This window comes from Lepus europaeus, chromosome 1 (genome assembly GCF_033115175.1).
Source record: "Lepus europaeus isolate LE1 chromosome 1, mLepTim1.pri, whole genome shotgun sequence".
Classification (NCBI taxonomy): Eukaryota; Metazoa; Chordata; class Mammalia; order Lagomorpha; family Leporidae; genus Lepus; species Lepus europaeus.
In genome coordinates, this window is record NC_084827.1 from 6,064,186 (window position 1) to 6,086,781 (window position 22,596).

The window sequence follows — 22,596 nt, forward strand, 5'->3', positions numbered from 1 at the left end:
AGTTTCCAAATAGCACAAAAACGAGTGAAATGAAATGAATGACCATAGGCTGGCACCGTGGCTCACTAGGCTAATCCTCTGCCTGCAGCACCGGCACCCCGGGTTCTAGTCCTGGTTGGGGCGCCGGATTCTGCCCCGGTTGCTCCTCTTCCAGTCCTGCTCTCTGCTGTGGCCCGGGAGTGCAGTGGAGGATGGCCAAAGTGCTTGGGCCCTACATCCACTTGGGAGACCAGGAGGAAGCACCTGTCTCCTGGTTTTGGATCAGCGCAGCGTGCCGGCCGTAGCGGCCATTTCGGGGCCGAACCAACGGAAGGAAGACCTTTCTCTCTGTCTCTGTCTCTCTCTCTGTCTCTCTCTCTCTCTTTCTCTCTCTCTCTTTAACTCTGCCTATAAAAAAAAAAAGAAAAGAAAAAAAAAGAAATGAATGAATATAAATAAAAAAGAAATGTGAAGGCTGATAAACGCAGACCAGCTGAACCCTATCTCCTTAGGACAGATCCCCTTAAACAGATCTCCATTTATCGTGTACTATGGATAAGGAAAGAAAGAGATCATCTAAATTCACTTCTGTGTCCATATAACACTTAACAGTAAAGCAAAACTATAGACAAATGAAGCTAACTTTGGTTAACTTCTAATATAATTTTCTCCAATGCAGTATATGATTTTTTTAAAAAATGGTACCATTTTAAAAAACATATTTTATTTATTTGAAAGGGAGAGAGAAAGAGAGAATCTTTCATCTTCAAGTTCACACCCCTAAAGTCCACAACAGCCAGAAATGGGTCAGGCCAAAGTCTGGAGCCCAGAAATCACTACAGGTCTGCCATGTTGTGGGGAGGGACCCAAGTACTTAAGCCATCACCTGATATCTCCCAAGAGTGTATGTTATCAAGAAACTGAATTGGAAGCAGGGGATCTAGGAATCAAACTAAGCACTCAGATATAGGATGAAGGTGTCCCACCTGGTTTCATAACTGCTGAGTCACATGCCTACCCCAACATACACACTGTCAAATTGAATCATGACGCTTCTTTCTAAGAAGAATTGTGCCAAAAATACACCAGGTACTCACGCTGAGATGACTAAAATAATTGTAACTTTGGAATCTAATACACTGGCTTTTGAAACTTCCAGAAATGTACTTTTTGACACTGCAATTAAAAGCCCATCTCACTTTTCTGCGTGACCTGTTGCCATAGCACCTGAGTGTTCTGAAGAAGTACTTAGTGGGGCTGACACTTGTCAGTTGTACAGGGGCTATGTTATGCTATAAATGGCAGTTCATACAGAAGACTGTTTTCAGAACTCTTTGGAGATTGATTACACATAGCAACTGACTATGGATATGTGGATTTGTGTAGCCACTGATCACAACTCTGCCTACTGTTGACACAGCCCACACCAGTATGCATCTTCTCATTATCCTTAATCTACACACACTGCCCTGTTAGTACTAAGAGGCATCCCGGACTCTTCACAAATGGCCCACCAGATTCCTTTGATATTTACAGTTCTTCTTAAAGCATATCAGTTACTAATAACAAAACAAGAGTTCCAAAAGGTCTGAGATCAATAAATGAGCTGACGATGCATCAGATGTAACAGTCAACAATGAGGCTGACATATGAAGACTGTGAGACTAGACATGACATGGTAGAAAACAACCATGGTCTTCCATGACATCTTCCTTGTCCCTCCCTCAGTCTTGTTTGTCCCAGAGGGAAACATTAGCAGTTCCTGTAACCTGAATAGCACCATATCTCTTTCTGATTCCGTGCAGTGAGTTCTCGTATGTCTAGTAGCTCCCGTAGATGGTAAGATCTTGAAGCAGGCTCTGCCTCTGACTGAGCTCAGTATTCCCCAGCATACCACATACACAGATGCTCACGATGACAAATTAAAATGAGAAGGCAAGGAGGCAAAAGGAGGGGAGAGAAAAAGAAGGGATGAAATAGTAGGGGGTGGAGCAAAGGGGAGATGAAAAATAGAAAAAGGAGAAAAGCCAGAAAAGGGAAGAAAGTGGAAAAGAATGAGGCCTTATTATTACAACTGCCCTCCCCATACGTGCTAGATTGAGCAAATCATTTAACTTTCTGGGCTTCATTTCTTCCTATTTAAAATAGTTGTGAGGATTGAGTTAATATATGTAAAGCACTTAAAGATGCCTGGCACACAGTAAGCACAATTTAAGCTATTCAGTTAAAATAAATTATTCCTGGAGAAGTTAAGTGGCTTGCCCTAGATTATAAGCCTGAAACCAGAATCCCAACCCAGGTAGTCCAACCTTTGTTCTTTAATAGCTAAGTACAAAACCTCCCCCACGTACATTTATAAAACAGAACAATTATCTTTCTAATAGAGAAAGTCCCCTGGATAAATGCACTGCTTCCTGCTGATTTTATTAATCACTATTAGTTTGGTCACCCTGTATATTTTACTAGGGTTTTTCTGAGGCAGAGGAAAGAAGGAATTGTACTGGTTTCTAAATGGACAATAGGATTTTGAAACAAGGAGAAATTTAGGAGACAAGCATTTGTAAACACTGCTAAAGAACAGTGTGACAATAGATACAAGAAGAAAATATCAGTCTAAAGCAGGAAGAAACTGGGGCCAGTGCTGTGGCATAGCAGGTAAAGCTACCACCTGCAGTGCTGGTATCCCATATGGGTGCCGGTTCGAATCCCAGCTGCTCCACTTCCAATCCAGCTCTCTGTTATGGCCTGGGAGAGCAGTAGAAGATGGACCAGGTCCTTGGGCCGCTGCACCCATGTGGGAGACCTGGAAAAAGCTCCTGGCTCCTGGCTTTGGATCAGCATAGCTTCGACGGCTGTGGCCAGCCATTTGGGGAGTGAGCCAGTGGATGGAAGACCTCTCTCTCTCTCTCTCTCTCTCTCTCTGCCTCTCCTTCACTGTGTAACTCTTTCAAATAAATAATTTTTTTAAAAAGAATAAATTGATTGTTCAAAGATTTGAGTTAACATTCTCTGCAAAACTGAATAACTTACTGAAGGAGATGTGAGAGAAGGATACAAACTATAAGTAAAAACATATCACATTTTAAGTATGCTCATAGAATTAGTTCAACTACTTTTGTAAATAAGCTTCTAAATATAATAAAGATATTGTTAGTATAGACAGACAGCTAGATGTTAGCAAAATGGAGGTGTCCTGGGAAGTCTCAAGGATTTTTCACAGCCTAACAGCTCAGAAACTACCAGGTTGGCCAGTGTCCCAGTAAGGGTAGCCACACTGTGAGCCACATTATTATTATTATTATTATTATTAGATTTATTTATTTATTTGAAAGTCAGAGTTACACAGAGAGAGGAGAGGCAGAGAGAGAGAGAGAGAGAGGTCTTCTGTCTGATGGTTCACTCCCCAGATGGCTGCAATGACCGGAGCTGTGCTGATCCAAAGCCAGGAGCCAGGAGCTTCTTCCAGGTATCCCACGTGGGAGCAAGGGCCCAAGGACTTGGGCCATCTTCTACTACTTTCCCTGGTCATAGCAGAGAGCTGGATTGGAAGAGGAGCCAGATGAGACTAGAACCAGCGCCCATATGGGATGCCGGTGCTTAAGGCCAGAGTGTTAACCTGCTGTGCCACAGCACCGACCCCCACATCATTATTTTAACCTTACCCTTGGGGCCAACTCTGTGGTGCAGAGGAAGGTGTTCTGACCTGCTCTACTTCCAGTCCAGCTTCCTGATAATGAGCCTTGGAAGCAGCAGAATATGACCTAAGTATTGGCTCCTGTCACCTCTGGGAAGCTTGGATGGAGTTCTTGGCTCCTGGCTTCAGCTTGGCCTAACCTCTGCTGTTGCAGTAATGTGGGGAGTGAATCAACAGATGGAAGCTCTTTTTTTCTCTGTCTCTCATTCTTGGTCACTCTACTCAAATAAATAAATAAATAAATAAATAAATAAATCTTTAAAAGAAATCTTAGACTCATTATCTCATATTGTGGTTTGGGCTGAGACTCAAATATTGCAAAGACAGATCTAAAAGAAAGCTATTACAAAAGAAAACAGATGTGACTCCTGTTCTAGAAAAACACCTTATTCCCATTTAATCATTACAAGATAAAAATAAGAGAAACATCCTTGATTCTCAGTGCTGTGGTTGCTCTTCCAGCTACTGCCCTACTCTGGAGAGTATACTTTTGCTTATCATAAACTTGGATTGCTTGCTAAATTAAAAGTTGATACCTACAAGGCCAAGGCCTAGAATTCTTTTTTTGGGGGGTTTGTCAAGAAAACAAAAAGCAATTCAAATCAATTGGCAATCTACAAAAAGAGTTAAAGATTTTAAAAGCTATTATTAAAATTGCTATATTGGTCTATTATGTTATGTTATATGTGTGTACATATTGTATGTCCACATAGGAAAATTTTATTGAGTTTTATTTTAATTGGCTTATAGATAAGATTGTCCAATATTTTAAGCTGCTAAAATTAATCAAAGATACATTTTAATTCGTATGACCTGAATCTCTGCATCATATGTTTTATACTTGTTGGTAGAAAGAAACTAAAAACATTTTATATGGTTGTGCTTAAGTTACTGGCTAAACAAACTACACCATGTTAGATATTTAAGAGGTGTTTCCAAATACATGATTCTTAAAATTTATAGACGGCAATTGGGCCTTCTGGTAAATGTTTTCTTAAGTTGTTATCTAATGGTTGAAACTGTTTGCTAAGTATTCATGTAATATTGCTATTGTCAGCAAGCGATCTAGGACTTGCTCCCTCATTTCTCTATTCTAAGCCCAACTTGTTGTTTCATTTCTCTATTCTCCTCAAGGTAGGAAACTAATTCTATTATAAAGGAATCTGTAGGACGCACAATTTAATCTTTAGACCTTATAAAAGAGATGGCTAACATTTCTCTGTAATAGCATAGCCAAAATAAGAGCTTAAATTATAATCTCATAGCTAGATTTACTTCACCATCATCGAAGTAAACAGTAAGTAGAAAAAACCTACCGTTCAGACCAAAGGGAAAGAAAGTTTTAAAGTGAGAATATAATTTTCCTCATGGGCATTGTCTACCTTAGAAAAACTACTACAGAACATGCCTGTGACTATAGACTTGTAGTTCAGGCCACCAAAGATTAGAGATGGGACTTGGGCACTCCCTTGACTTGCATCCTCTGGTCTGCTTGAACAAAAACCAGGAGGAAAAGAAAGCTAGGCATCAGAAGCAATGGGTGGCAGGCCTATTAATGGCTGATCTGTACAGTGATCTGCCCTCAAGGAGACCCAACAGGCCAGTCCACTACAGTGGCTTTCAATGTGGTAAGCCTGGGCTTCAGCAGAAGTCAGCTTGTGAAGAGCCCTGGCAGCTCTGCCAAGAGTTGGATCACTGGAAATGGACCTGCCCTGGAGTCGAAGGATGCCCAGGTCAGAGCCACAGATCTTATTTGCTCTAAGCTGAAAAGCCCTTCACTCAGCCCAACTTCCAAAGGGACCACTGCAGCTGAGGGGATGGTCAAGTAGGGTCAGCAACATTGCAGGCAGAACTGTACATTTCTTGTTAGAGATGCCCCCTGCCTTTACCTGACCAGCTCTCCTCCCAGGCCAGCCAAGTAATGGAAGTCAACAGAGTGCCTTCCCCTAGGAGGTTCACACCTCCCTTAGGATGTACCCCATGTGAAGAGATAGGTAGGTCTGGGCCTCTTAACTTACAAGGCCTAAAGCCCACCAGATTATTATCAAGCCCCTTCTGTCAGGTTCTATTTGCCTCTCAACCAGAAAACTTAATTGTAGCTTAGACAGCACCTTTCTTAGCTCCTCTAATAATGACTCTGTCCTTTGTTCTAGACCCTGTCTAGCGCACTTGGGCCTCATTCCTTTGTAATCTTAACCTCTACTCTACCTCCAATGGCTCTACTCCCAACCTGTGTGTACTGATGGTCCTCTTCCCCACTTAATGCTGTATAATTGTTCAGACCTGGTTAATGCCACCCTTAGGATCATTGGTTACTATCCTCACTCTGTCTTTTATGACCTTGTCTAAATATGAGCAGAGTCGGTGAACTTGGAAGGCTTCCATAGCCTTGGCAACTCATGACGACAGCCTAGGATGGTTACTGGCGCCATAAACTAGAGTGTCAATTTGTTGGGTCAACAACAGGAGTCACTGTGCACTTGCTCCTCATGTGGGATCTCTGTCCTTAATGTGCTGTACATTTTGATTTAATGCTATAACTAGTACTCAAACAGTATGTTTCACTTTGTGTTTCTATGTGGGTGCAAACTGTCGAAATCTTTACTTAATGTATACTAAATTGATCTTCTGTATATAGAGAATTGAAAATGAATCTTGATGTGAATGGAAGGGGAGAGGGAGCAGGAGAGGGGAGGGTTGTGGGTGGGAGGGAAGTTATGGGAGGGGGAAGCCATTGTAATCCATAAGCTGTACATTGGAAATTTATATTCATTAAATAAAAGTTTAAAAAAATGCATACAAACTCTTGGTCCTTCTCTCCTGCGCTCTCTTGGCCTCTCTTGGCTCCTCTCCTCCTCTCGTCTCTCTTCTCTCTCCTTTGTGCTCTCTCCTCTCTCTTAGCTCCTCTCCTGTTTCTCTTTTATGTTCTCTTTCTTTCTTTTTCCTTTGCTGCCCCTTTACTCATGTCTGTTGGGTGTTCCCCAATAAACCCTTTCCCTTAAAAAAAATGCATACATAGAATATCTTAATGACAAGGGAAGAAATTTCAGTAATGAAGAAAAGTTGGAATAAAACTTAATGCACACTGTTGGGGAAACTAGACTGTTTTTACATGAGTTGACCTTTGCCTACTTTCAGAGAGGGAATGCGCACTACATGTTGCTAAGTGAAAAAAAGGCAGAGAGATCCACAAAATGTGCTTGCCATTATCTTTGTTGTGTCTATTTAGAACAATAAAATAAATACCTATAAGCTCTCTTGTACACACATTAAAGAAATAATGGAAATCAGGGGATCAAGCTATTCACAATCTCAAGGATGAGATTTTTCTTTCTTTGACACATTTTATAAAGTATATCTCTTCCTTTCACTACCAAAAGAGAAAATTAATAATGATATTTGTAAAAGCAAACAGAGGAGAAAATTTTAAAAATCTGAAAAAAATCTTAATATAAAAAAATTAAATAGTTCTTAACAACTGCTGAGCTTGATATAAATGAGTCTAGTGCTCATGTCCGGGTAAGACAATGTTTCAGTTTTAAGATACTTGATCTCAGCTTCTTAAATTGAGTAGCTCAAGAATCAATATTACAAGGCAGAAAATAACTGTGGTTCTCCAAATGATTTAAAGATTTCTTTGTATGCTAATGAACACCTAGAGAAAGCAATAACAACAGAAACAAGAAGCATACAGATAGCCTCTTTATATCACAAATGATGACTGCAGAACAGTGAGGAGGCAACAACAACAAGGAAAAAATACAAAACTCCGCAAACACAGGAAACAGCCGATTGATTACGACATGGAGAGAAATAGAAAAAAACTACAAAAAGGAGGAAGACTTGAAGGCTATAACCCTAGAACAAATCTTTCAGGGAACATTTTTAAACTATCTGTTATATACCAGTCTCTATATTTTTTTATATTTAAAAATATTAGTAATCAGTATGATTTTCAGGCCATTGCTTTAACCCCCTGTGCCACAGTGCCGGCCCCCATTAATTTTCATAATACTCTTATGTGGAAGATTTTTTTTTTTGACAGGCCAAGTTAGACAGAGAGCGAGAGAGAGAGAGAGAGAGAAATGACTTCCTTTTCCATTGGTTCACCCCCAAATGGTTGCTACGGCAACCGGCCCGCTGCAGCCTGCGCTGCGCCGATCTGAAGGCAGGAGCCAGGTGCTTCCTCCTGGCCTCCCATGTGGGTGCAGGGCCCATGGACCTGAGCCATCCTCCACTGCCTTCTCAGGCAACAGCAGAGAGCTGGACTGGAAGAGGAACAACCGGGACAGAATCTGGCGCCCCAACCAGGACTAGAACCTGGGGTGCCAGTGCCGCAGGTGGAGGATTAGCCAAGTGAGCCATGGCGCCAGCCGGAAATTTTTTTTTTTAAAAAAGGTTTAGTTATTTGAAAGGCAGAATTACAGAGAGAGACGGAAGGAGAGACAGAGAGAGATCTTCCATCCATTGATTCATTCCCCATATGGCTACAACAGCTTGGGCTGGGCCAGGTGGAAACCAGGATCCAGAAACTTCTTCCAGGTCTCCCCTGTGGATGCAGAGGCCCAAGGACTTGGGCCATCTCTTGCTGCTTTCCCAGGCATATTAGCAGGAGCTGGACCAGAAGTGGAGCAGCCAGGACTTGAAAAGGCACCCAAATGGGATGTTGGCACTGCAGATACCAGCTTAACCTGGGGCACCACAGTGCCAGCCCGAGGAAGATTTTAATTGTCCTAATATTATTGGTAGAAAGTCAAGACTAAGATATATGAAGCCAGATGGACTGTGACATGATTCAGAAGATTCTCTCTTCGTCCTTATTTCTGCACTGAACAATAGGTGTTCTTTACAGGTTAAGAAAATCTTTTTGCTACATGTCTGTCTTAGTGTAAATTTCACTCCTTCCAGAATCATGGTCCTTGTGTGCAATCTGCTGTACTTGTATGCCCAACTAATGTTGCATGGTGATCAGGAGCAATGTGAGCATGATGCAAAGTTACTCCACACAATAAGCTATCAATCAATCCCCAGGCAGACTCTATCCATGCTTCTGTGCTGATTTGTTTTAATGCATGGAGAAATGGTAAAGAGAAGCACAACCAAATGGGGCTTGTGGAGCGTATCTGACCCCAGTTAATGAAGAAACAAATATTCAATTCTAACACTAAGCAAACAATCTCAGGGTTGTAGATTTCATGGATCAATAAGAAATTAAAATATACAGACTACTACTTCCGCCCATGCAATGGGAGTGAATTTCTTGCTGTAACCCCACAGTAAAAAGGAATAAGTAAAATAACGGAAGCTACAGAGAGGGATAGCATTGCTGTATGATTCTATAGTGGCAGATACAAGTCATTATAAAACTGTTCAAACCCACAGAATGTGTAACACCAAGAGTGAAAGAACCCGAATGTAAATCATGGACTTTGGGTGTTAATGATGTATCAAAGAAGGTTCATCAGTTGTAAAAATGACCAGGGATGGAGAAAATAGGAAAGCAGGCATGTATGAAAAAAGGCCTATTTTGGATATCTGTGAATTGTCCTCTCAATCTTTCTGTGAGACTAAATATGCTCTTAAAAAATAAAATCTTTCAAACTAGGCAAGCGATTTTAACAAAGGGTAAGTGATTAAACACAGAGTTACCATTTGACTTCCAATTCCATTCCTATGTATAAGAGAAATGGAAAGATCTGTGCAAAAAAACCAAAACAAAACAAAAAAAAACTTGTACACTAATGTTTACAGCCGCATCATTCTTAACAGCCAGAATGTGGAAACCCCCAAATGTCCAACAATCGACAAGAGGTTAAAGAACATGTGTTACAGCCATAAAATGAAACTGTACTTGATTATAAAAAGGTATGAAGAAAAGATGCAAACTATGACACGGGTGAACAGTAAAAACAGCCTGCTAAGCAAAAGAAGTAGCCCTAAAAAAGAACTGTAAGAAAAAAAGGAAATGAATGGTTGTCAGGACCAGGAAGAAGGAGAGGGATGGTTTCTAAAAAGTACATGTGTGGTTTTCTTTGAGGTAAGAAGAATGTTCTAAAATTGATAGCACTGAGTGACAGCTCCTATTGCTCCACATCCTCACCAACTCCAAAATTGGTGATGGCCACATACTCTCCAAACAAACTTAAACTATTGGAAATTATATGAAATATGAATTCTATCCCAATAAAGCTATTAAAGTATTAAGAATAAAAAACTATCTAACAGCTTCATCTGATTTACAATATCAGTATTTATAGAAAAATAATTAACTGTAGTCACCAACAGTAGATAGACATTCTTTTTCACTTGCACACAGACATGGAACTATCTATCAAATAGACCATAGCTAGACCAAGAACAGCATTTTTTTTAAAAACATGAGGGGGTTGATATTTTAGGCTCCATGGGTTGTAAGATCTTTTTCATGGGCCAGCATTGTGGTACAGTAGGTTAAGCTGTGGCCTGTAATCCTGTATCCCATATGAGTTCCTGTTCGAGTCCTACTGCTCCCCGTCCCTTCTAATGCACCTGGAAAAGCAACGGAACATGTCCCGAGTACTTGGACTCCTGCACCCATGCAGAAGACCTGGATGAAGTTCCAGGCTCCTGACTTCAGTCCAGCCCAGTCCCAGCCATTGCAGCCATTTGGGTTGTGAAGCAGTAATGCAAAATCTTGATCTCCCTCTCTCCTCTCTTCTGTAACTCTGCCTTTAAAGAAAAATAAATAAATCTTAAAGAAAAAAATAGTTCTCTGTCTCAACTACTTAACTCTACCATTGTAGCATCAAGGCTAATGGGGAAAACAGAAAAGCAATAGGCAGCACTGTGTTCCAATAAAACTTAGAGGCAGCTGGCCTGCAAGGTAAAGTTTGTCAACTCCTATCCCATTACACAAAACCCACCATTTATTTAATAGACTGAAATCATACCAAATATTCTGTACCAAATATGTTCTATTTTCTTCATTTTCTCCCTTCTTCAAAATAATCAACTGTAATCACAATTCCTTGGAACAATATAAGACTACAAAGAGAACAAACTAGTTAAGACATTAAAGCCTATATTTATACAGGTAGTAAAACTGATATTATAATCATGTCATAAGAGTAGGTGAAGAATTTTGATTTTTCTACACATATTTTATCCTCTTTTTATATGAACTTAAATTATCTCAGTAGATTATGTATTAGTTGTATATTTCATACATATTGGAATAATTTAATGAATATACACTTAATTTAATTTTTGGAATACTTTATGGTTCAATCACACCGCTAATTTTGAAAGGATGTATTCTAGAAAACCACTTTCTCATTAACTTACAATATGATTTCAAATTTGAATCAGTACCAGTACCCAAAATGTTATAAAGGAGAAATGATACTTTAAAAACCATAATTAACACCAATTTTACAGTCACATATTTCACTAAAAAATTCACTATTTGTTGTAACATTTGATTAGACTCTATTATATCAAACATAGAATGAGATATCAGGAATGATTTTATTGCCTCTCCAATAATGCAATTTTATGTTATACATTCAGGAGATGGAATGAGTTGTCAGTGACTTTCAAGACACCTGAAAATGGATTTTCATGTACGAAAGGAAACATTGGGTCTGCATGTAAGGCTTTGCTAGGATTACAATGCTTGGACAGTTCTGTCAGCGACCAGAAGTTTCTGGAAATGAGATTTTTTCCATCCGTCCCAGAGAATCAGTTTACCTGTTTAATTAATGACCTGTCTAGTTGGAACAAAGGAAGGATAAGATATAAAGAAGAAAAAAATTAATTCAACAATAAAACCTAAGGTAAAATGTTCTGAAAGGAAATCATTTTAAAATTTACTCTCAGCTGGCACCATGACTCAACAGGCTAATCCTCTGCCTAGTGGTGCTGGCACACCGGGTTCTAGTCCCAGTCGGTGCGCCAGATTCTGTCCCGGTTGCCCCTCTTCCAGGCCAGCTCTCTGCCATGGCCCAGGAATGCAGTGGAGGATGGCCCAAGTGCTTGGGCCCTGCACCTCATGGGAGACCAGGATAAGCACCTGGCTCCTGGCTTCGGATCAGCGCGATGCGCCGGCTGTGGTGTTCACCAGCCTCAGCGCGCCGGCCACAGCGGCCATTGGAGGGTAAACCAACGGCAAAGGAAGACCTTTCTCTCTGTCTCTCTCTCTCTCACTGTCCACTCTGCCTGTCAAAAAAAAAAAAAAAAAAAAAAAAAAAGCTCACTCTCACCTCTATGCCCAGAAGGTATTCCTGTCTTTAGAAAGAGTAAATTAGATCGTTCTCTCCTTTTAAATTCTATCAGTTAGTATTAGCAGACGCTAGTCTTGTTTATGTGATCCCTTTGACTCTTAATCCTATCATCATGATTTACTGTGAACTGAAACTGATCACTTTGACTAGTGAGATGGCATTGGTACATGCCACCTTATTGGGATTGAATTGGAATCCCTTGGCACGTTTCTAACTCTACTGTTTGGGGCAAGTCCGATTGAGCATGTGCTAAACTGTGCATCTCCTCCCTCTCTTATTCCCACTCTTATATTTAACAGGGATCACTTTTCAGTTAAATTTAAACACCTAAGAATAACTGTGTGTTAATTAAAGAGTTCAACCAATAGAATTAAGTAGAACAACAACAACAACAACAACAAATACTAAAAGGGAAGTGGGATACACAGCAGACTCATAGAATGGCAGATGTCCTAAACAGCACTCTGGCCTCAGAATTCGGATCCGGCTAAAAAGCCCATGAGAGTACGTATTTCAGGCATGGAAAGCCAAGACACTCTGGCAAAAAAAAAAAAATAAATAAAAATAAATAAATAAATAAATAAATAAATGAAAGATCTCTGTGAGTGAGATCCCAGCGGAAAGAATGGGCCATCAAAGAAGGAGGTACCTTTCTCTGAAAGGAGGAAAGAACTTCCACTTTGACTATGACCATGTCTAAATAACATTGGAGTTGGCAAACTCAAAAGGCTTCCATAGCCTTTGCAACTCATGACAAGAGCATCGGGTGATTACTGACACAATAAACAAGAGTGTCAACAGTTAAATCGACAACAGGAATAACTGTGCACTTACTCCCCATGTAGGATCTCTGTCCTTAATGTGTTGTATGATGTGAACTAATGGTATAACTAGTACTCAAACAGTACTTTATAGTTTGTGTTTCTGTGTGGGTGCAAACTGTTGAAATCTTTACTTAGTATATACTAAATTGATCTTCTGTATATAAAGATAATCGAAAATGAATCTTGATGTGAATGGAATGGGAGAGGGAGCAGGAAATGGGATGGTTGTGGGTGGGAGGGAGGTTATGGGGGGGAAAGCCACTATAATCCAAAAGCTGTACTTTGGAAATTTATATTTATTAAACAGAAGTTTAAAAAAAAAGTAGATAAAAATACTAAGAAAAGAAGAAGACCACAGGAATAAAACAGAATATTTATATCACAGATCAAGATACTAAAGACAGTGTACCTAATTAATTATATCATATACATCAGACTCATTAAATTATATTTAAATTCTTTCAGATTGTACATAACCTAGCAAGGTTTTCTGAATAGGGAACAGGATAAGAATTAAATAAGGATTTGTGTGAAAAGGAAGTTTTTTTCCTACTAAATAATACATGTTATACAAAATGTCTGAAGGAAATAAAATTTATAATATAAACCACATTTAAGCACCAGACTATAATCTATGACTTTCAACATCCCTGCAAGGTGGTACTCTTAAAATATCCATTATCAATTTCGTGGAATTATGCAAGGTTTGCTGAAAATTCTAGGTAGGAGATAAGAGTGGGTTGTCAATTACATAAGACTTATTGCTGTCAATCTACACACATGGCAAGTAGAATGATTTGGTGTAAAACTCTCCCAACAAATTGTACCATCCATTCCTATGAAGTAGACTGCTCTTAAGGAAGGTGTTTGGCACAGCCGGGAAGCTACTTCTTGGGCTGCCTGCATTCCCTGTGAGAGTGCTGGGTTTGAGTCCTGGTTCTGTTCTCAAGTATAGTTTCCTGCTAATATGCACACTGGGAGGCAGCAGTCCATGACTCAAGTGTTCTGGTCCCTGCTAACCACTTGGGAGATCCAGACTGAATTTTGGGTCCTGGCTCACATTAACCCAGATCCAAAATTACAGCCATTTGGAAAGTAAACCAGCAGATGGGAGTGCTCTCCATCTCTCTTCTCCCCTTTCAAAATAAATATAATGACTTATAAGAAAATAAAATATTACTCATTCAGGAATTCTATACAGTGGTTCAAATGACCTTTCTAGCTATCTTTCTAATAATTTCTCTAAAGAGTAGTATGACATTAAATTTAAAAGATAACAACCAATACTTAAGTATTATAAATTGATTTAATCTCAATACCACTGGTTAAAGCAAAAATAATAAGACTAAGAACTAGATTTTAGATGGAGCTCAGATTATAGAATATCTCAGTGTCCAAGATCATCAAAAAGCTCTAGGTGTAGAAATAGCTTTGAGGTGAACTCAACGCTAAAACTACACACTGGTGAATCCCCCATATATGGGATATCTGCTTCAATTTATCAAATATTTATCAAATATGTAATAAATGCAGCAGATAAAGGTACAATAGTTATAGTACAAAAAGTTTGAAATGTAAAAGTAGATGTACATATAACTGACTCACTACAGAAATGACAATACAAGTCATTTACATGACTTATACAGAATGGTACAGATACACACAAGTGGAGAGCAAGGCTTTCAGAAACTAGAAAGTATATGAAAAGGAAAAAAAGATTTCAGCATTCCCACTGAGATCTGGTACCAGACAGGGATGCCCACTCTCATCAATGCTATTCAATATAGTACTGGAAGTTTTAGCCAGAGCAATTAGGCAAGAAAAGAAATCAAAAGAATACAAATCAGGAAGGAAGAAGTCAAACTATCCCTATTTGTAGATGACATGATTCTTTATATAGAGGATCCAAAGAACTCTACTAGCAGACTGTTGGAACTCATAGAAGTGTTTGGTAAAGTAGTAGGATATAAAATCAATGCACAAAAATCAGCAGACCTTGTATATACAGACAATGCCACAGCTGAGAAAGAACTTTTATTTTAGATTCTATTTATTTATTTATTTGAGAGGTAGAGTTACAGACAGTGAGAGGGAGAGACAGAGAGAAAGTTCTTCCATCCATTGGTTCATTCCTCAAATTGCTACAATGGCAGGAGCTGCACCCATCCAAAGCCAGGAGCCAGGTGCTTCCTCCCGGTCTCCCATGTGGGTGCAGGGGCCCAAGGACTTGGCCATCTTTGACTGCTTTCCCAGGCCATAGCAGAGAGCTGGATTGGAAGAAGGGCAGCTGGGACTAGAACCAGTGCCTATATGGGATGCCGGCACCGCAGGCAGAGGATTAACCTACTGCGCTACTGCACTGGCCCTGAGAAAGAACTTCTAAGTTCAATCCCATTCACAACAGCTACCAAAAAAAAAAAAAAAAATCAAATGCCTTGGAATAAACTTAACCAAGGATGCCAAGATCTCTACAATGAGAATTACAAAACATTAAAGAAAGAAATAGAAGAAGATACCAAAAAAAAAAAAAAAAAAAAAAAAGGAAAAATCTTCCATGTCCATGGATTGAGAGAATCAATATCATCAAAATGTCCATTCCCCTAAAGGAAATTTACAGATTCAATGCGATACAAATCAAAATGTTGGGGACACTCTCCCCCTCCCTAACAGCTCTAGGCGTGGAAAGGTGCCTGCATAGCTTCTTGTCCTGAGGATTGAAACATTCTGCGATAACTGAAGAACATCCCATGGTTAAGATAACATGTGCCTGCTTGCAATAACTATGTCCTGCCACCTGACCTTCAACCCTGAACAGATCCTGAAACAGCTCCTCTTTCCCACCCCCTACTGCTTCCCCTAAGAAGTATATAAACCCCTGTGTAAAAAATAAACTTTGCAGCTTGATCAGAACTCTTGTCTTGCTGCCTTCCTTGTGTCTCCTGTCCCTTCATTCGTCCTTCTAGGTGCTTGGCCCTAGTTGACGTCCCGCGGGACGGGACATCAAAATACCAAAGACATTCTTCTCAGATCTAGAAAAAATGATTCTGAGATTCATATAGTCACAGGAGACCTCGGATAGCTAAAGCAATCTTATACACAACAAAAATAAAGCTGGAGGAATCACAATACTAGATTTCAAGACATACTACAGGGCAGTTATAATCAAAACAACCTGGTACTGGTATGAAAAAACAGATGGTTAGACCAATGCAACAGAATAGAAAAACCAGAACTCACTCCAAACTTCTACAGCCAACTTATATTTGATCAAGGAGCTAAAACCAATCCCTGGAGCAAAGACTGTTTATTTAACAAATGGTGCTGGGAAAACTGGATTTCCACATGCAGAAGTATGAAGCAAGACCCCTACCTTACACCTTACACAAAAATCCACTCAACATGGATTAAGGATCTAAATCTATGACCTGACACCATCAAATTATTAGAGAACATTGGAGAAACCCTGCAAGATATAGGCACCGGCAAAGACTTCTTGGAAAAGATCCCAGAGGCACAGGCAGTCAAAGCCAAAATTAACAATTGGGATTACTTCAACTTGAGAAGTTTTTGTACTGCAAAAGAAACAGGAAAGTAAAAAGGCAACCCACAGAATGGGAGAAATTATTTGCAAACTATGCAACTGATAAAGGATTAATAACCAGAATATACAAAGAGATCAAGAAATTCCATAACAACAAAACAAACAACCCAGTTAAGAGATGAGTAAAGGACTTAAACAGACATTTTTCAAAAGAGAAAATCCAAATGGCCAACAGACACATGAAAAAATGTTCAGATCACTAGCCATCTGGGAAATGCAAATTGAAACCACAATGAGGTTTCACCTCAACCCGGTTAGAATAGCTTACATACAGAAATCAACAAACAACATATGCAGGTGAGGATGTGGGGGAAAAAGTACCCTAATCCACTGTTGGTGGGATTGCAAACTGGTAAAGCCACTATGGAAGAAGTTTGGAGATACTTCAGAAATCTGAATACAGTCCTACCATATGACCCAGACATCCCACTCCTGGGAATTTACCCAAGGAAAATTAGATCTGCAAATAAAAGAACTATCTGCAACTCCACGTTTATTGCAGCTCCATTCACAATCACTAAGACATGGAATCAACCTAAATGTCCTTCAACAGAAGACTAGATAAAGAAATTATGGGATATGTACTCTATGGAATACTACACAATGTTAAACAAAAATGAAATCTGGTCATTTGCAACAAAATGAAGGAATCTGGAAAAAAATCATACTGAATGAAATATGCCAGTCCCAAAGGGACAAATATCATATGTTCCCCCTGATCTGTGACAACTAACTGAGCACCTAAAAGGAAATCTGTGAAAGTGAAATTGACACTATGAGAGTAATGACTTGATCAGCCCTTGTCCTGAAGGTCAAGGAACAGCTTATTATTTTATTCTTTTTACTATTTTCTTCTTCTACTTAGTATCTTGGTTTGAACTCTTTGCTTAACACAGATTGATTCTTAGGGGTTTAAATCCAATTGAAAATTGATCCCTGTGAAAAATAAGAGTGGGAATAAGAGAGGGAGGAGATGTACAGTTCAGCACATGTTCCCATGGACTTACACCTAAGGGTAAAGCTAAAAATTTGCTATGGGACTCCAAATCCCTTAATTTGGCAGGTACCAATGCCATATTACCAGTTAAAGTGATCAGTTTAAGTGTATAACTGATCATAAAGATAGGGAGTAAGTGTCAAAGGGATCACATAAATGAGACCAGTGTCTGCTAATAATAACTGATAGAACTAAAAAGGAGAGAACGATCCAACCGATCCAACTGGGGAAGCGGGATACACAGCAGACTCATAGAATGACAAATGCCCTAAAAAGCACTCTGGCCCCAGAATTAACCCTTAAGACACTCAGATCTGGCTAAAAAGCCCATGAGAATTTCTTAGGCATGGAAAGCCAAGACACTGTGTCAAAAAGTGACCTACATCAAAGATCTCTGTGACTGAGATCTCAGTGGAAATAAGGGACCATCAAAGAAGGATGTACCTTTCTCTGATGGGAGGAGAGAACTTCCATTTAACTTATGGCCCTGTCTACATAATGACAGAGATTGTGGACTCAAAAGGCTTCCATAGCCTTGGCAGTTCATGGCAAGGGCCTCAGGGTGATCACTGATGTCACAAATAAGAATGTCAATTGTTAAATCAACAAGAGGAGTCCCTGGGCACTTGCTCCCCATGTAGGACCTCTGTCCTTAATGAGTTGTACTATGAGAATTAACAGTAAAACTTGTCTTTAAACAGTACTTCAGACTTTGTGTGTCTGTGGGGGTGGAAACTGTTGAAATTTTTACTTAGTATAGAGTTGGTCTTCTGTATATAATAAAAAATGAATCTTAATGAAGAATGAGAAGGGAGAGGGAATAGGAGGTGGAATGAGAGTCAGAAAGAAAGTAGTAGTAGGGCAGGATAGTGAAAGAAAATGCTACAGATGTCCAGAAGAATCACACAAAGCCCACTGCACTGCAGAATAGAATGCTTCATCTTTCCTTATTCACAAACATGAAATAGCCCCAATACATATATATAGCTTAATGCCAGTTCTTCACCTTACCAAATATAAGAAGCTATTTCACTGATAGCAAGCGACTGTAATTTATTAGCGTCATGTATCTCTCTCTGAGTCTACTGAGACACAATACACAGAAATGAAGACAAACAGGCAGGGGTCAATGTCCTCAGGATCACTAACAGGCTGTCAGTTCTCCCAGGTTTTCTTAGGCCAAGCGTAATGAGCCACTGAGCTACAGTTTGTTAGTTTTGTGTTTTTAATCCCACTTTGAATTATATTATACTATGTATGCAGGTATCTCAACATCATAAGGCAGCCCATAAACACAAAAACTATTTAATGAACCAAAAAAGAAAAAATAAAACAAATTCGTAGCTTTTCTCCAATTTCTAAGAAACTTCCCTAAGTGACAAAGACTGATACCTCAGGGAGATGCCAATCAATACCACAAGGAGATACCACACCGCTCTGTCAAAATGACAATTATCCAAAAGAAGGTAACAAATGCTGGTGACAATGTAGAGAAAGGAGAACTATTATATGCTGTTGGTGAGAATGTAAATTAGTGAAGCCACTGTGGAAAGCAGTATGAAGATTTTATTTAAAACTAGAAATAGACCTGGACCATGATCCAGTAAAACCACTAGTGGGTATATACCCAAAAGATATGAACTAATACACATGAACGCATTGTGGCAAGGAGATACCTACTTCACTAAGTTTGTAGCAGCACTGTTCAAAGTAGCCAAAATATGGAATCAACCAAGGTATTCACCATCAGATAAAGAAAATGTGTTACATACACGTTGAAATAATATTCAGCTATAAAAAATGAAATTCTATTTCTGGGATGAATCAAACTAGCTCACTATGAGTGACCATGAAAACACATGGACACCCGAGAAACTAGTAAGACAGGACCCAGGGATACCAGTGTATAAGGAACCTTTGACCCACAACCTTGTCTTGTGTTCAGGTGCTATCACAGTGACCTGCTTGTTGGTTCAAAGGTACAGCACCTGGTGTGATTCCAGGGAAATTAAGCTGAATTCCAGGCTGAAGCTACTGGTCTGAAGAAAGAACAGGTGCATGTAAATGGACTCCCAAGTACTGGAGGATGTCAGAAATAAAATTTTCAAATCTTTAAGACAATCATTTTAGCCTTCCTAATAAAGCTTCTTTCCTTCTTAAAAAAAAAAATGACATTATATCATTTGCAGCAAAATGATTGGAACTAGAAGACATGTTGAATAAGACACAGAAACAAATATCACATGTTCTCCTTTACATACAAGAGCTAAAATTATAAAAAGAATCTAATATAAAAATAGGTTTTGCTACAAATACAATGTCTTGTCAAGCTTTAATGCTTTTTCAAACAAATTAATTAATAAGAATTACAGGGGCTGGTGCTGTGGCGTAGAGGGTAAAACTGCCACTTGCAGTGCCAGCATCCCATATGAGCACCGGTTCAAGTCCCAGCTGCTCCACTTCTGATCCAGCTCTCTGCTATGGCCTGGGAAAGCAGCCTACATCTTCATGAGAGACCCGGAAGCAGCTCCTGGCTCCTGGCTCTGGATCAGTGCAGCTGTGGCCATTGTGGCCATCTGGGGAGTGAACCAGCAGACAGAAGGCCTTTCTCTCCCTCTGCCTCTGCCTCTCTGTAACTCTGCCTTACAAATAAATAAACAAATAAATAAATCTTTAAAAAAATAATTATACACAATATAATTTTAATGACTATGTGGCTTTTAAATTGACTTTATACGAGTGAAGCTGAACATGTGGTTATTTGATTATTGTTTATATTCCTTGCCTGTTTTCCTGCTGGACTATGCTCTTTGTACTATTAATTTTTTTGAACTCTTTATCTAATGCAGCCATTAAGCCTTTGACTTTAATGTAAATTTAAAATGTTATCTCAAAAAATAGGCGGCCATTGGAGGGTGAACCAACGGCAAAAGGAAGACCTTTCTCTCTGTCTCTCTCTCACTGTCCACTCTGCCTGTCAAAAAATTTAAAAATAAATAAATAAATAAATAAAATTTTAAGTTGATAGATTTATTTATAAAAATTATAAATCGCATACATTTCTGAAATATGGAGACTGACAAATAAGAATTTAACAATAAAATGTATACAATGACATGCATTCATAATTTTTTAAAACAGGCATGATATAAAATAAAATGCACATAGAAATCTCTTTTATTACATGTACACACATATATGCATTTAGCAATACAGAAACAAACCCACAAAAATAAGGGAAAAAATTTGTAAGTATAAAAATATTAACAGTAGTTATCTCCAAGGGCAATATTTCACTTCATTTTTATTGATTTCTGTCTTTGTGTTTTCTTGCATTTCTGAAATTCACTATAAGCAGAGGAGACAGAAAGCAGAGATAATGTACCTTTAAATAAAAAAAAATTTTTCAAAAGTAAATGCTAAATAATATGGATGTGTTTTGTTTAAATTATTTTCTCTTTATATTCATTATTTTTGTTTATAATTATAGCTATGTTTAAAATTACTTAAAAACAGTGCCATTTAAAACTGAACAAATAAAGATGGTCTAGTTCAGATTTTTGGCAAAGATTTGGCTAAAATCACTTGTTTTGGTACCTTTGGCACCTATGTCCTAACTTGCTTCCACCCCATAAAAGCATTAGAAGGCATCATGTAATGCATGATCACTGACTCCTTCCCCTGGCACATCAGAGGTGAGCCTTCGAGAGGAACTTCCAAAAGACAGCAGTTCCTAAGAAAGCCCCATTACTGTTAATAGGAATCATAAGACCACACTATTATGCGAAAATGTTCTTTTCACTGACTGATAAAATGCTAAGATGACAGGAGCAGTAGTTGTTATTCTTGTTCCTAGCACACAAAACTGCTCTCCAGTTACTAATAACCAACTAATGTACAGTCAAGCAGGAATAAATTGAATGCACACTAGAGGCCGCTAGTGATAAATAAGTGAATTTTGTATGAAGTAAAAAATAAATGATGATTGCTGTATGGAGAAAACTGCATTCTAAGCTTCCAAGCTTCAGCAGGTTTTTTAACTATTACACTGAAAGCCAGAAAACATTTTTTCTGCCTATAAACTTGCCTTAATTATTTTTTAGTGTAAGAACTAAATCTCGGAAAAGTTCTTCTTAGAAAAATAAATCAAGAGAATTTTATGAAAAATTATCACTATTTTTTTTTAAATTTTTTTTTGACAGGCAGAGTGAACAGTGAGAGAGAGAGACAGAGAGAAAGGTCTTCCTTTTGCCGTTGGTTCACCCTAAAATGGCCGCCGCGGTAGCGCGCTGTGGCCGGCGCACCGCGCTGATCCGATGGCAGGAGCCAGGTGCTTCTCCTGGTCTCCCATGGGGTGCAGGGCCCAAGCACTTGGGCCATCCTCCACTGCACTCCCTGGCCACAGCAGAGAGCTGGCCTGGAAGAGGGGCAACCGGGACAGGATCGGTGCCCTGACCGGGACTAGAACCTGGTGTGCCGGTGCCGCAAGGCGGAGGATTAGCCTAGTGTTGCAAAGCTCTTTGGCTTTAAGTAATGAAATCTTTTTACATATTACAAATTAGAAAAATATTTTTATTCACTTGTCATAAGATTTAAACAAAGTAAAGAAAGCTCTGTATTGTACAATATAAGCTTGTCTTGATAGTATTTCATTGAGAAGAAAACATTTTTAAAAAGATATCTCAAAAATGTACACTCTAGTCTCTGAAACTTATGAATTTAAAAGAGCTGACTTATGTACACTAAGACAAAATAAGCAAAAATACACAGCATCTTCTGACTAGCAATATACTTTTAAAAGACTAGGGAAGCAACTTTTTAAAAATTTGGAATAAATGCCATTTAATTTTTAGAATGTAAGAAGTATTTTATCACTAACATAAATGTGTCATGTGACAATAAATACCCTTCCCTGTCATTAGAATAGTGAGAATTTTTTTTTAAATTTCCTTGCAAGGAGCATTTTATGTTAGAATAAATATTAAGTCAGGAAGCTGTGTATGCAGGGAGAAATAGGAGGGCATTGATAAAGAACAGCAGATTGTCCCAGGGCATGAAAATGGGACTGAAGCCAGTGAAAACGAGACATGGATGGGTATTTCTGTTCTTTTTTTTTTTTTTTTTTTGGGGGGGTGGTGGTGGTGGTGGTGGTGGTATTTGTACCCAGGTGTCCCTACCTATGTGTGCAGAAACTAGCATGGGGTGAGTGTTACAGGGAGGGACCTCCCACTCCAGAAATA

The 22,596-nt window shown here is 39.0% G+C and overlaps 1 protein-coding gene and 1 non-coding gene across 3 annotated transcripts in view; one reads left to right on the forward strand and one right to left on the reverse strand.

Annotated features, from left to right (window-relative positions):
- The window catches only part of TPK1 (thiamin pyrophosphokinase 1), a 492,046-nt gene that overhangs the window by 284,032 nt on the left and 185,418 nt on the right, over positions 1-22,596 (reverse strand). The gene's annotated exons all lie outside the window — the stretch shown is intronic.
- On the forward strand, positions 19,168-19,232 carry LOC133768598 (small nucleolar RNA SNORD29). Its single transcript, XR_009867030.1, has one exon. It is a non-coding gene; the product is annotated as a small nucleolar RNA SNORD29 (small nucleolar RNA).